The sequence below is a fragment of the Phyllostomus discolor genome, chromosome 7 (assembly GCF_004126475.2).
Source record: "Phyllostomus discolor isolate MPI-MPIP mPhyDis1 chromosome 7, mPhyDis1.pri.v3, whole genome shotgun sequence".
NCBI lineage: Eukaryota > Metazoa > Chordata > Mammalia > Chiroptera > Phyllostomidae > Phyllostomus > Phyllostomus discolor.
In genome coordinates, this window is record NC_040909.2 from 118,567,793 (window position 1) to 118,578,835 (window position 11,043).

The following is an 11,043-nucleotide window of genomic DNA, read 5'->3' on the forward strand; positions in this document are numbered from 1 at the left end:
GGGATAACTTCAACAAAAAATATAGAAATATAAAAACAAAGATAGAAAACATAAAAAATCACCAGTCAGAAATGAAGAATATATTAACTGGAATGGAGAATCCATTATAGGGAATCAATAGTAGAGTAGATAAAGCACAGAACCAATCAGAGATTTGGAAGATAAGGAAGCAGAAAACATCCCATCAGAACAGCAAAAAGGAAAATAATCCCCTCCAGAAAAGAGGGTAGTATAGGAGCCTCTGGGACAACTTCAAGCATTCCAATGTGTGTATCATGGGGGTGCTGGAAGGAAAAGAAAGAGAGGGCAAGAAATTGAAAACCTATGTGAAAAAAATAATGATAAAAAACTTCTCTAATCCAGGAAGGAAACACACATACAAGTTCAGGAAGCACAGAGTCCCAAGCAAAATGAACCCAAAGAAGTCCATACCAAGAAACATTATAATGTCAATGCCAAAGGTTAAAGTCAAAGAATCTTCAAAGCAGCAAGACAAAAGCAGTTAGTTATCTACAAAGTAGCTCCATAAGACTGTCAGCTGATTTCTCCACAGAAACTTTGCAGGCCAGAAAGGATTGGCAAGAACTAATTTCAAGTGATGAGCAACAAGGACCTATAACCAAGATTACTCTAAGCAAAACTATCACTTAGAATTGAGGGATATATAAAGAGCTACCCAGACAAGAAAAAGCTAAAGGAGTACATCATCACCAAACCAATATTAAAAACATGTTAAAGGGTCTTTTTCAAGAAGAAAAAGGAAAAAAAGACTTTAAAAATTGAACAATAAAATGGCAATAAATACATATCTATCAACAATTACTTTTTTTCTCAGTTCAAGTTTAATAGAAACTACAAAAGGTCAAAGGTGATGCCACACTACTGTACATACCAGTTGGTCTGCTCCATGAGTTCAAACCATTTTCTCCAGAAGAAGAAAACTGGCCTCCCCAAACCCTTTCCAGGGTAGGAAAGGCCTGCCTGTCCCATACCACATTTAGGCTTAGTTTAAGATCTTGCATTTTTAAACATGACAATAATAATTTTAAAAAAGTGGTTTTGTTCTCATGGCTGTCTACTGCTGCATGTCCCTAAAATGGCCCTGCACTCACTTCTGGTTAGAGAAATGTTCTTTGCTATTCTGGACATCAGGCTTGATGGTATCACTGCCAGGCTTCCAGCCAGCTGGGCACACTTCCCCATGTTTGTCAGTGAACTGGAAAGCCGGAGCTAGTCTCAGAGTCTCGTCCATGGAGTGGCCAACAGAAAGCTGTTTATGGTGATCTGGTGGAGGATACCTTTATCATCAGTGATAAAGAGGCCCCTGAATGAGATGTCTTCATCATCCCGTAAGACCCCCTAGTCCTGAGCAATGATGAGCTTAGAGTCTGACACCAGGGAATGTTCATGGGTCCTAGTCCTCCTTATTTCTTCGGTGTGTTGAATCCATGCCAAATGACAGAAATGAGAATCCAAAGAAGCACCAATCACTGGCCATTGAGTTTCTTAAATTCTTCTGCCCTATCACCCAAAGCAATGAGCTCCATGGGGCACACAAAGGTAAAGGCAAGAGGGTAAAAGAAGAACACATATTTTTCTCTGTAGTCAGATAGGCTGATGTCTTTGAACCAACCATCTGGCATGACAGCTGTGGCTTTAAAGTTGGGAGCAGGGTGCCCAATTTTAGCATTTCCTGAAGACATCTTGCTATCGGCAGCTGAGACAGAAATACCGAGACCAGTCAGGAAGATGACTCACATATCAACAATTACTTTAAATGCAAATGGATTAAATGCTCCAATCAAAAGACATATGGAGACTGAATGGATAACAAAACAAGACCTTTACATATGCTGTCTATAAGAGACTAACCAGATCAAAAGACACACAGAGACTGAAAGTATAGGAATGAAAAAAGATAGTTCATGGAAAGGGAAATAAGTAAACAAAAAGCTGGGGTAGCAATACTTATACCAGACAAAAAAAGACTTTAAAACAAAGGTTGTATAACAAGAGACAAAGAAGGACCCAGCAATTCCAGTCCTTCTGGGTATTTACTTCTGGGTAAATACTTCTGGGTATTTATCCAAAGAAACCCAAAACACTAAATTAAAAGACATCCATCCATATGTTCACTGCAGCATTATTTACAATAGCCAGGATATTGAAGCAACCTGTCTCCCTCAATAGAAGAATAGTTAAAGAAGTGGAGCATATACACAATAGAATGTGACTCAGTTATAAAAAGAAAGAAATTTTACCATCTGCAACAACATGGGTGGACCTAGAAAGTACTGTGCTGAGTGAAATAAGTCAGACAGAGGAAGACATGTGCTATATGATTTCACTTATGGAATCTACAAAACAAAACTAAAACAACAAGCAGAAGAGAAACAGACTCATAGATATAGAAAACATTTTGACGGTTACCAAATGGGAGGGAGATTGAGGGGATGGGTGAAAAAGGTGAAGGGATTATAAAGCACAAGTTTATAGTTACAAAATAGTCCTGGGGATCTAAACTGTGGCATAGGCAAGGTAGTCAATAATATTATAACCATGTATGGTGTCAGATGGGTATTAGATTTACCAGGGTTATCACTTAGTAAGTTTTATAATGTCTAATCACTGGGTTGTGTGCCTGAAACTAACATAATACAGAAAGTCAACTGTCATTGAAAATAAAAACAATTTAAAGTCAAAAAAGAGAAAGAGTTGTGTTATACTTTTACCTTTCACTGGAAAAACAACAGCTAAGGGTAATTTATTGCTCAGGGCAAGTTTTTAAGCCAAGAATCACAGAAGTACAAGAGAGACAACTTAATCAGACTCTTGCTCTCTCACAGACATGTGCAAGATCAATAGGAAATAAGAAGACGTAGTAAGGGAAGGAGGAGTCTGATAACATTAAGGTTGTAGACTATCAGGTGAACGGTGTAGGTTTAGACTCATACCCAAGAGAACATCAGTGTTAGATTTCCTGCAATGTATAGAGAAGGAAATTAGCCACACACTCTGTTTGCCTCTGCAGAGAGTAGATTCTATTACTCTACGTAGTTCCAATGTAGACACCTAATCATATGTTAAACAGCATGACATTAATAAGGAAACAAACTAGGCTGAGAAATGAAATATGTTTATAAGACTTTTCTTAAGAAGTAGTCAAGCTAGGAGGTCAAAAGACTGTTGCTAGGGAAAACAAAAGTTTCCTCATGTGTTGCCGATAAAAGTTTTTATTAAGTGCCTACTTGTGAGTCATAAAGTGGTGACTCTTACATAGACACTGATAAACAAGATACGGATTTAATTTGAAAGCACAGCATTCACCGAATGCTTTTATGTCACTAACATTTACTTCAGAGATCTCAGTGGAATTCTAAGGATATACAATAAAATTTATTTTTGAATAGTATACACATTTCATTGACTTAGCTGTGGCATTTCAGTTCCTGAACTTAAATTGCAGTTAAAAATATGAGATTCCTTCTTAGAATTTTGTTTGACATTTTTGGTGAGGCAGTTTGCAAAATAGGAATCAAATCTTAAGGAAATGAAGCCTTTTGAAAGTTCAGTTACAAAGGTTGTATCCTCTCACTTCCCTAGAAATATATGAGGAAGAAGAACATACATTTCCTTCACTTATGTGATACTCTTTGAGTTCATTCCCTGTACTTTGCTCCCTTTAAAGGACAGATGGGATGTGATATTATGCTGTACTTTAGGAAGGTAAAACTTCACCCTAACCCTTAATTTCTCACAGTCAGTGGGTGGAGTGAGAGTTGAATGGGATTAGGGGAAGAAGTCAAACCAGGACTAAGAAAGAGTGTTTTACTATTCAACAATAGTAGTGATAGAACAGTAGAAACTGTCTTTGATTAGGTGCAGTTGGGATTTGTGTCTAGTTCCCTTCTCTATACAATGCAAGAAAGTAAACACTCAGGTTACCAATGTCCTCTTTGATAGAATTTAAACCTATGCAATTCTGATAGTAGTTTGTAATCTGGGGTTTATCAGATTCAAACTTCTTCATGTCAAACTAGATCCACATTAAAAGTCATAGAATCTAGACAAAAGTAGAAAATATGTCTGGAATTATATTTGAAGCATAAAACACATGGAAGGTAAAATACCCACTGAGGTGCAGATCCATTTCCAAGACAAGCACAGGAAACATCAATGGTTTAGATAGGTTCTCTGACAAGATGTCTGGCTTAACTTTTCCTCTTAGTGAACTACACTTGGGTGTTGGGAACCGCCCTGCCTGGTTTCAGAAGCTGTAACCGCCCCCATGGCTAAGGCTGAGTAAAGGACCTTGGGACCATAAGCCATTAAGAAGACAAAGCTTATCTTCCTTGTAGGGGCTCCTCCTCTGCCCCCTTTCACTTCACCCTGCTTAGCCCTGGGTGGATGACTGGTTAGCCAAAGACGAGTAAGATTCCTCAAAGGAGGGATGACCTAAGACAGGCATGGTCACAAAGGAGCACTCAGGGAAGGACTTGGGGGGCTATAGCAAAAGGGGGTGATGGGCCCCTGCCCCTCAGCTTTGACATAGCCTGAGTCCTCATTCTGTTTGCAAGAAGTCTCCTAATCTCTTGGCTGCCTTTCTTCCCCTGCCTGACTTAAGCCTGAAACAATGCTGGAGGTGGGTACAGCCCTGTACTGGAAAGGGCGGGTTCCCCCGGGCAATCAGGCCTAAGAAAGAATGCATAAAATCCTGTGAAACCTGCTTTGCTAAGAAAACCCTCAATTTAAATGACCAGGGTCCAAGTTGTTTCCCCAAAGTTTTATGGCCCTTTAGCTATCTGACCCTGATTCAGAATAAGCCCTCATAGTTCTTTGAATGTTATCTATTGTTTGATCATTGCCTGACAATGACTGATGAGCTTTACCTGTATTCCTATGCAAATTGAACCCAATAAAAGCCCACTGAGGGACAGGCTCCAGGCTCCTGGTCCTCCTCCTTTGAGAGATTGGCTACCTTTCCTCCCCAAGCAGATCATGTCTTGGTAGACTTATTTGCATCCATGGGGGGCAGGGGGCCACTGCAGGCAAAGCCCCCCACACACTTAGGTCTTTAGATTCCTTTGCATAGGCATTTTAAATTTACAAATATTCTGTAGCTGATCTCAGAAGGAAACTGATCTCAATATAATTCTTTTTAAAATTACCATAGCACTATAATAAAGAAACAATGAATCAAAAATTAAACAAATAGCGGATAAAGTACTGCTTCTATGAAGAATGAAGTGCAAAGGTTGCTCTTCAGTAAATCGACCACTTAATCAACCAACCCCCCGAGTGCACTATTATACTTCACAGTTAATGCCAATATTTTACATAATCTGTCAGGATATTCTGTATATTACTTCAAAATACCTCCAGAAGCTAATCGCTTCACATCACCTTTGCTACTACCAGGCCACAACCCATTTCTCTTACCTGGATTGTCGTATTAGCCTCCTCCTCTCTGCTCCCCTCCTTTTCTCCCTCACGGTCTCTCCCCAGCACTGGTGTAAGATGGGTGATTCTGAATATCAGCAGACAGCATCACGTCTCAAACCCTGTATCGGCTCCCATTTCACTCACAGAACAAAAGCAAAGTCCTAATAGTGACTGACTTAGTTTGGGTTCTCTACAAGCAGAGCCTGAGATGAGGATTCTTGTAACAGTGACACAGTGAAGGTGTAATCCCAGGTGCAGCCCTACGGGAGGGAGGGAGGCAAGGTAGAGAAAAGGAAGGAGTCAAGAAAAGGATGTGACGTCAGGGAACACCTAGGTGGACTGATTCACAGTAACAGGGCTCTGGTGCGCATGTGGATGCCGGAGCTCTTCCCACATGGGGCAGCGGACCAGCTTTTTAAACCCTCCCATCTGTCAACACATTGTGCACCGGCTGTGTGCAAGGGGGCTATTCCCAGGTCACGTGGCGCCTGCCTGCTGAGCACACAGCAGTGGGGGAGCAGTGCGGATGCCTGACATGGGGAGTTGGGGCAGGCCCCCAAGCATCTACTGCAGGGACCTACAGGCCTCACAGGTTGTGGCACCCAGTACCACTCTGGTCTCATTGTCTGCCACTGTCCCTCTCTCCCACTTCACCTTAGCCACACTACCTCCAGTGCTGGTTGTTAACTCACAGCTAGGGCTTTGGCAGCTCACTCCCTCACCTCCAAGGTGTTGCTCAGGTGTCTCCTCCACGAGCTCAATCCTGACCTCTTTACAGTGCACCTCGTGCCCCTGCCTGTGGGTGTTTGTTTTTCAGTGTTGGTCACCTTCTAACAAGTATGTTTCAATGGTTTTATATTTATAACTTATATGTATATATTATGTGTGTATGGTTATTATTTATAGTTTACTTTCTGCCTCCCAACATGCACACACCCCCACACTGTCCTGTAAACTCCACGAAGTCTCCCCTATCTTTGTTGTTACTTCACTGGCCTATCTCAGGGGCCTACAGAAGTGCAAAGGTGCCTGGAACCTTGAGGAGGCTCAACACATATTTGTTACATAAGTGAATAAATAAAAATTCTGGGAAAATTGATAGAATTTTATAGCACTACATTTTCTACTTTTATCTACAGGATAAGCACTTTCTAACCAAATATACAACTTTCAGTCTAGGCCAATGAGCTGCTTAGGAGAGTATATATAAATTACATTCATAGCTCATAGAAGGAATGTTCTAGAATTGTATAAAACTGAGTAAAGGAGATTACATCAAACTGACTCCTTATATTTTTCTGACAACATAACAATTTAACTATTTCCAGAAAAAAAAGACAATTGGAAATTATGAATAGTCTTTTGACTTTCGGTTATACTTCAGAAGCTAATTCTGTGAGATAAATTCTTTTATTCTTGAGCTATTGAAAGTGTGCTTGCCTTTTATAAATATTTTAATGAGTACATTTATATATCATGCCGAGAGCTTTGTTCTTACAACTCAGATTAAAACCAAAACTTTACTCAAACAAACAGAGTTTGTTCATTCTTTCCTTCAATGTGTATTTGCTGCCTATGACAGAAATGGCAGGCATTGTCCCTAGGTCCCTGTGGATACAGTAGAATGAGTCAGAAACCGTCCCTAAGTCCTGGAGCTGACAGTCTGCTAAGTGCCATGACCTCTTAGACAATACTCAAGCATGAAAGGTACCAAACAATGGATTATGAGGGAAGAGATATAACAGAGTATTGGTAATAGTTATTGGTGGTTAGACTGGGAATTAAAGGACTCTTTCCTGGGATTTTAACTTTAAGGTGTTATAATAAAAAAGCCGGCCAGGCTAAAAGCATTCTGTGAGGAGGAAGACGCAGTAGAAGGACATGAAAATATTTAAAACAACAACAAAACCAGTGTTTTGAGAAAATAGAGAAAAGCAGTATTATGTAAGAACCGCAGTGTAGATAGTGACTTCAGATAATTCTAAGAATTTGGGGGAAAGGAATGGAGAAAAACGTTCATTGCTGGAGGGGAATTGAAGGTCAGCCCCACCTCACCCACCGTTTTAGTGGGTTTGTACATGGATGGGGGTGGTCCAGTGGGGAGGGAGGAACTGATGGTAGGTGAGAGCAGAAATAATCTAGGGAATGCCATCTTCAGATGTCATCTGTGGAGAGGCTGACTTTGGTTAGAGAAAAGACCGCATGTTCAGAGGAGGATGAGGAGACAGGTTAGCAGACGTAGCTGTGGAAACGTGAGGTGCTGAGGTGCTGAGCAGTGTGGGAGGGCAGGAAGCTGTTGTTGGGTTTTGAGGAGAAAAAACTGTGTAAAATGGTTATTTAGATTGTAGGGAAGAGAACAGTTATAGAAATGTCAAAAAAAAACCTTCTTACACTGCTAAAAGTGTAAATAATGCAGCTATTTTGGATAGCAATTTGGCAGCAACAAATGAAACGGAGGCTGTGTGTATGTGCTATTTATTAGCTATTACATTCCTGGCAATATACTCCAAAGGATCTTCTATAGACACAGAGAGAAGGTAGGTAAAAATCTGCACTTCCACACTGGTTTCACGTTAGAAATATGGCCATCAGTTAGGCAACATGTAGATAACACCTCAAAAATGCAGGCAGCAGTGAAAAGAATGCACAAATTCTAGGCGTATTACTAAGGCTGAATGTCTAAAACATAACTTTGAATCTAAAGAGGAAGAACCAGAATAAGAAGAATGATATAACTTAATTTCTGTAAGTTTAAAACACACAAAATGATACTGCATATTGTTCTTTGATACACTTGTATACAAGTTGGCTTATCTGGTGGGAAAAGAAGAAAGGCCAGTTTAGGAGATAGAGACAAATGTTGAAAATGAAATGCAAGTAAGAGATGGCATAAATCAATGACAACAGTTTATAATAATTGTGATTGATTCTTTGCACACCCAAGGCCCCTAAACAACAGTAGCAATGATAAGAACAGAAGAGTAGCTACAGGAGGTAAAATACTTTAGTGTGCATACTATTTATAAGGACACATATATAAGCATCTTCTGGATATTTGAGGGAAAGAACATTTTTCAAGTTTCCTGGTTAGCAAGGAAGAATGAGTAGAAATAACTTCTACAGTAACCATTATTATTCATTTGCAATTTGTGAGATGTTATTGACAATAAATTTATTTGCTATATCATGTTTATTGTCCTACTATAGTCAACTTGAACACTCATAAGGGCTTTTCCTTAAGCTCCTTTGCAACTTCTACTCCTGTTTATAGTTTTTATCACGAGGTTTGTGTATCTCAACAGAGACATCTACAATGGGCATTTTGAGAAAACTAATCTCCCAGATTTGGAAAGTATAATTATATAATAGCGTCCTCCTAGTTACCTGTGCCTTGTCCTCCCCTGTGTTTGGGGCAGTATTTCTCAAGAATTTCGATGGACATTTTGAGTTGGCTAACGTGTGTGTGTGTGTGTGTGTGTGTGTGTGTGTTGGGTGGGGGAAGGGCCAGTCCTGTGCATTTTAGGATGTTTAGCAGGATCCCTGGTCCATACTCACTAATGCCCATAACACTACTCTCCTGGTGGTTAAACCAAAAATGTCTCCAGTTGCTGCCAATCATCTTCTGAGAGTTTAACAGAAAGCTAAACCAAAGGCTGAATGATTCCTGAGTTGTTGATCAGATTTGTTCTTATAAATAAAAATTTACCATAGACGGCCTACTCTCTACAGATACCCGGTGCACACCTGGCCCTGTAGGGAGTCCACATGCACAAGAGTGTACAAAACCCAGAAATGTGTGCCCAGATTGGCTGGAAGACATTTTCCAAAAATGTACTTTAATATTTAGATTATTAAGTTAAATCATATGTAATTCGGATATTCAACCAATAGCTGCTATTATGTTGTTAGTTTCCCTTACTAGAACTTAGGTTCCCTGAAGGTTCATTGATATTCAGGCCTGTCTGGAAAAATTCCAGCCATTGTTAATACAACAAAATGGTTTGCTTGACAATGATGTAACCTGGCAGCCAAGGAGAGTGGACTGGAATTGAACAATGATGACATCACTGTGCTAGTCAGTGAGGAGAGTAGACACCGTTGAGTGAGCATGTGTACTGTGTGGTCATCACATTCAAAATGCCTGAGCGAGTAGAGCAGTGAATCTGCATCACATTTTGTGTTGAGCTTGAACACTCCTCTGTGGAAACCATTCGGATGATTCAGAAGGTCACAGCTATGGGCAACTGGTGACTGGCAGCTTCATCAGGACAATGCACCTGCTCATGCATTACATCCTATGTAGAATTTTTTGGTGAAACATCAAATCACCCAGGTGATCGTCCCCCCTGCATCCCAGATTTGGCACCCTGTGACTTCTGGATTTTCCCAAAACTAAAATCACCTTTGAAAGGGAAGAGATTTCAGACTGTCAATGAGATTCAGGAAAAAACAATGGGGCAGCTGATGGTGATTGGGAGAACTGTGTGAGGTTGCAGGGTGCCTACTTTGAAGGGGACTGAGGTATCATTGTCTTATGTACAGTGTTTCTTGTACCTTGTGTTTTCTTCAATGAATTCCTCTGTTTTTCATATCACATGGTGATACCTTTTGGAGAGACCTCGTGTATCCCACATTCTTAATACAGTGTCAAACAGAGTGAGTATTCTGTAAATATTGACCATAAAAATGAGTGAATGAATGAATGAAAGAATGAATGAAATAATACATACAAATATAATCATACATGTAACTATATACAGATATAAGAGTTATTTAATAGCAAAAAACATCTATTGCTCTAGTAACTTAGAAAGACTTCATACCTCCTTGAAATACCTATTATATAATTTTAGTCACCTCATGTGCCTCTCAGTCAATCCAAAACTTCTAATATAAACTTTGGAGTGAGATATCCCAAAGTTTGAATCCCTGAAGCACCGCAGACCAGCTGTGTAACCTTGTCCATAAATGAATACACCACCTCAGTGGACTGTTGTAAAGAGTGACTGTGACGCATGGGCAAAGTGCCTGTCATGGTGGGGATTCAACATATGTGAGCCGCTTTGTCTTTTTCCCTATTTACCCCTTCCTACTGATTGAACTTCTCATAATTTGCCTCTTTTTTTTATATTTCCCTGCAGCTTGGATAACATTTTTAAACTAAAATTTTATTCAAGTAAAGGTCCCTGCTGTATTTACCTATTTCATTTCTTAATCTAAAAAAAATTTGCGTTGACTACACATACAGATAGTCTACATTTAATTGCACTCTATAGGTGTTTGATGTACAGAATGTTATGATGTGCTTATTATAAGAATTTATGAACTCCTACACCCATATTTCTTTTTTTTCATAGAGCTATAACCATATTTCTTAAAGTGTTTAACACTAAGTTTCATCTTCTTTCATCTTTACAGATAAAAAGGATAATTACATAGCAATTGCACAATTGTTAAAATATGTCATTAAAAGCATTTGCACATTTTCCATTTAAGTTAAATTATACACTAGACATAGCAGCTTAAAAATTACTTGTCTTTTCAGCTAAACATTTTTCCTTCTAAGAAACAGTACAAACTAGATTGCACAAAGCATTCTGT

General features: G+C 39.5%; 1 pseudogene; it reads right to left on the reverse strand.

Annotated features, from left to right (window-relative positions):
• Window positions 1-1,076: 1,076 nt before the first annotated feature.
• LOC114514759 lies at window positions 1,077-1,752 on the reverse strand (annotated as a pseudogene).
• Window positions 1,753-11,043: the final 9,291 nt, after the last annotated feature.